Source organism: Portunus trituberculatus, chromosome 2, assembly GCF_017591435.1.
Source record: "Portunus trituberculatus isolate SZX2019 chromosome 2, ASM1759143v1, whole genome shotgun sequence".
Taxonomy (NCBI): Eukaryota; Metazoa; Arthropoda; class Malacostraca; order Decapoda; family Portunidae; genus Portunus; species Portunus trituberculatus.
The window spans coordinates 5187407-5192406 of record NC_059256.1 but is presented as its reverse complement, the minus strand read 5'-3'; the positions used below and the strand labels follow the sequence as shown (position 1 = coordinate 5192406).

The window sequence follows — 5000 nt, the reverse complement described above, 5'->3', positions numbered from 1 at the left end:
GGAATACAATTTACCCTCAAAACACACAAAACACACATTTACACCCTTCAAAACACCTCAAACACACGATTTTCCTTCAAAACACCCAAAACACGCCAAAATGCTAATCTACCTTCAAAACACCCAAACACACATTTACACCTCAAAACACCCAAACACACATTTACACGCCTCAAAACACCCAAAACATACATTTACACCCTTCAAAACACCCAAAACACACGATTTTCTCTTTAAAACACCCCAAACACACATTTACACCCCTCAAAACACCCAAAACACACGATTTTTCCTTTAAAACACCCCAAAACACCCCAAAAATGCTATTCTACCTTCAAAACACCCAAAACACACGATTTTCTTTAAAACACCCAAACACACATTTACACCCTCAAAACACCCAAAACACACGATTTTTCCTTTAAAACACCCCAAAACACCCCAAAATGCTATTCTACCTTCAAAACACCCAAAACACATTTACACCCTCAAAACACCCAAAACACACGATTTTCCTTCAAAACACCCCAAAACACCCCATAAATACTAACTCTACCCCTAAACACCTCAAAACACCCCTAAAATGCTAATACACCCCAAAACACCTCTAAACACCCTAAAACACCCCATTAACACACCCAAACCACACGATTTTCCTTTAAAACACCCCAAAAACACCCAAAAACACCCAAAAACACCCCACAAACACACCAAAACACCCCAAAAACACCCCATTAACACACACTGACCTTCCGTAGCGACGCTCCAAGGGTCTCACAGCGCGGGGGCCTTGCCGAGAGAGTCATCCCCACAGGAGCTCCTACTGGGGGAGATCCGAGACTGCGAGAGCGTCTGGTGAGCTTGGAGGCCGAGAACGCTTCCATGACCTTACGCTTGAGTCAACAGCAGTGGCAGGTGGAACACAGGCTTCATGAGATCGAGTTACAGCTGTGTCCTAACTCCAGCACAGCCTCCAGCGGGGATGACAGCGAGAGGAACAAAGAGAGTATCATCTGAGGGGGTCACAGTGGTTTTCCAGCGGGGATGACAGCGCGAGGAACAAAGAGAGTATCATCTGAGGGGGTCACAGTGGTTTTCCAGCGGGGTTGACAGCGCGAGGAACAAAGAGAGTGTCATCTGAGGGGATCACAGTGGTTTTCCAGCGGGGATGACAGCGCGAGGAACAAAGAGAGTATCATCTGAGGGGGTCACAGTGGTTTTCCAGCGGGGATGACAGCGCGAGGAACAAAGAGAGTATTATCTGAAGGGGTCACAGTGGTTTTCCAGCGGGGATGACAGCGCGAGGAACAAAGAGAGTGTCATCTGAGGGGGTCACAGTGGTTTTGAAGCGGGGATGACAGCGCGAGGGACAAAGAGAGTATCATCTGAGGGGGTCACAGTGGTTTTCCAGCGGGGATGACAGCGAGAGGAACAAAGAGAGTATCATCTGAGGGGGTTATAGTGGTGTTCCAGCGGGGATGACAGCGCGAGGAACAAAGAGAGTATTATCTGAGGGAGTATAGTGGTGTTGAACGTAATTATGAATGGTTTCTGGTGTCATCTGAGGGGTATAGTGGTGTTGAACGTAATTATGAATGGTTTCTGGTGTCTGAGGGGTATAGTGGTGTTGAACGTAATTATGAATGGTTTCTGGTGTCATCTAAGAGGGTATAGTGGTGTTGAACGTAATTATGAATGGTTTCTGGTGTCATCTAAGAGGGTATAGTGGTGTTGAACGTAAAATATGAATGGTTTCTGGTGTCTGAGAGGTATAGTGGTGTTGAACGTAAATCTGGTGTTTTTTTTAAGGAAGTTTGAGGTGTTTTGAGGGTGTTTTGGGTGTATTAAAGGGTGTTGTGAGTGGAATTATGGTGTTTTGAGGGTGTCTGAGCTTTTAAGTAAATTCTAGTGTTTTTAAGCTGTTTTTTGTGTATTAATAGGTATTATGAGTGAGGAACAAAGAGAAATGTGAGTTTTAAAGGGTGTTCTGGGGTGTTTTAAGGGTGTTTCGGGGTGTTATGAGGGTCTAATAGGGTGTTTCGGGGTGTTTTGGGGGTCTAAAGTCTAATAGGGTGTTTTGTGAGTTTTAAAGGGTGTTTTGGGGGTTTAAAAGGGTGTTTTGGAGTGTTTTGAGGGTGTATAAGGGTGTTTTGTGAGTTTTAAAGGATGTTTTGGGGGTTTAAAAGGGTGTTTTGTGGGTTTAAAGGGTGTTTTGGGGCGTTTTGAAGGTTAAAAGGGTGTTTTGTGCTTTAAAGGGTGTTTTGAAGGTAAAATAGTAGAATTTTAGTTGTTTTTGGGGTTCTTAAAGGGTGTTTTGATTGAAACTAGGGTATTCAAGGGTGACATAATGGTTTTTAAGGGTGTTTTGTGGTGTTTAATTTAGTTTGACGTGTTTTGAGGGTAAAGTAATGCAGTTTAAATTGTTTTGGGGGTATTTTGTGGTGTTGAAGCCAGTTTAAGGGTGTTTTGGGGTGTTTTAGTGGTGTTGAAGGCAAAGTAAGTGGGTTTTTGTGGTGTTGAACCCAGTATAAGGGTATTTTGGGGTGTTTAAAAGTGTTTTGGGGTGATTTTGTGGTGTTGAAGGCAAAGTAATGGTGTTTTGTGGTGTTGAAGGTAAAGTAATGGTGTTTTGTGGTGTTGAAGGCAAAGTAATGGTGTTTTGTGGTGTTAAAGGCAAACTAATGGTGTTTTGTGGTGAACAAAAGGCAAAATAATGGTGTTTTTGTGGTGTTGAAGGCAAAATAATGGTGTTTTGTGGTGTTGAAGGCAAAGTAATGGTGTTTTGTGGTGTTGAAGGCAGTATAAGGGTGTTTTGTGGTGTTGAAGGCAAAATAATGGTGTTTTGTGGTGTTGAAGGCAAAGTAATGGTGTTTTGTGGTGTTGAAGGCAAAATAATGGTGTTTTGTGGTGTTGAAGGCAGTATAAAGGTGTTATTGTGGTGTTGAAGGCAAAGTAATGGTGTTTTGTGGTGTTGAAGGCAGTATAAGGGTGCTTTTGTGGTGTTGAAGGCAAAATAATGGTGTTTTGTGGTGTTGAAGGCAGTATAATGGTGTTTTGTGGTGTTGAAGGCAGTATAAGGGTGGTTTTGTGGTGTTGAAGGCAAAATAATGGTGTTTTGTGGTGTTGAAGGCAGTATAAAGGTGTTTTTGTGGTATTGAAGGCAAAATAATGGTGTTTTGTGGTGTTGAAGGCAAAATAATGGTGTTTTGTGGTGTTGAAGGCAGTATAATGGTGTTTTGTGGTGTTGAAGGCAAAATAATGGTGTTTTGTGGTGTTGAAGGCAGTATAAGGGTGTTTTGTGGTGTTGAAGGCAAAATAATGGTGTTTTGTGGTGTTGAAGGCAAAATAATGGTGTTTTGTGGTGTTGAAGGCAGTATAATGGTGCTTTTGTGGTGTTGAAGGCAAAATAATGGTGTTTTGTGGTGTTGAAGGCAAAATAAGGCAAAATAATGGTGTTTTGTGGTGTTGAAGGCAGTATAATGGTGCTTTTGTGGTGTTGAAGGCAAAATAATGGTGTTTTTGTGGTGTTGAATGGTGTATTTGTATTGAAATAAGAATTGGTTTAAAGATTTATCTGAAAAGGAAAATTATTAATTATTATTATTATTATTATTATTATTATTATTTTTATAGCTAATATTAATAAAAATATTATTATTATTATTATTTTTGTATGAAATAGTTTGAAAGACACACACACACAGAGAGAGAGAGAGAGAGAGAGAGAGAGAGAGAGAGAGAGAGAGAGAGAGAGAGAGACAGACAGACAGACAGACAGACAGACAGACAGACAGACAGACAGACAGAGACAGAGAGAGAGAGAGACAGAGAGACAGAGAGAGAGAGAGAGAGAGAGAGAGAGAGAGAGAGAGAGAGAGAGAGAGAGAGAGAGAGAGAGAGAGAGAGAACACGTACAAACTCAAACACACACACACACACACACACACACACACACACACACACACACACACACACACACACACACACACACACCTCAAATACTTCTAAAATGTACCTTAGGCACGAAAAATTACCTTAAAAACACCAAAAATTATCTTAAAACATCCAAAATTACCTTAAAACACCCAAAATTACCTTAAAACACCAAAAATTACCTTAAAACAACAAAAATTACCTTCAAAACACCCAAAATTACCTTAAAACACCCAAAATTACCTTAAAACTCCCAAAATTACCTTAAAACTCCCAAAATTACCTTCAAACTCCCAAAATTACCTTAAAACCAAAAATTACAATAAATTACTTAAAAGTTCACCCAAAGTTTATCCAAAATTACTTAAAAATACCAATAATTACTCCAAATTACCTTAAAAGCGCCCAAAGATTACTTGAAAAACACCCAAAATTACCACAAATTACTTAAAAACACAAAATTATCACAAATTTCTTAAAAACACCCAAAATTACCACAAATTACTTAAAAAAACACCAAATTACCACACATTACTTAAAAACACCCAAAATTACCACAAATTACTTAAAACAACAAAAATTATCATAAATTACTTAAAAACACCCAAAATTATCATAAATTACTTAAAAAAACACAAGATTACCACAAATTACTTAAAAACAAGATTACAAATTACTTAAAAACAAGATTACCACAAATTACTTAAAAACACAAAATTACCACAAATTACTTAAAAACACCACAAATTACTTAAAAACACCCAAATTACCACAAATTACTTAAAAAAATTACCACGAATTACTTAAAAACACCCAAAATTACCACAAATTATTTAAAAACCAAAATTACCACAAATTACTTAAAAACACCCAAAATTACCATGAGTTACTTAAAAACACCCCAAATTACCACAAATTACTTAAAAACCCCAAAATTACCACAAAAATTACCACAAATTACTTAAAAACACCCAAAATTACCACAAATTACTTTAAAAAAAACACGATTACAAAAAATTACTTTAAAAATCAAATTGCCCCAAATTTCCTTAAATTGCCCCAAAAAC

At 38.4% G+C, this 5000-nt stretch overlaps 1 long non-coding RNA gene and 1 pseudogene across 1 annotated transcript in view; one reads left to right on the top strand and one right to left on the bottom strand.

Annotated features, from left to right (window-relative positions):
• LOC123503460 overlaps positions 1–1017 on the top strand; it is a 16558-nt pseudogene extending 15541 nt beyond the window's left edge.
• A 2422-nt stretch (positions 1018–3439) lies between these two features.
• The window catches only part of LOC123503468, a 17111-nt gene continuing 15550 nt past the window's right edge, over positions 3440–5000 (bottom strand). The window contains exon 2 of the long non-coding RNA XR_006674472.1: positions 3440–3574. This is a non-coding gene — a long non-coding RNA (uncharacterized LOC123503468). The remainder of the gene's footprint in view (positions 3575–5000) is intronic.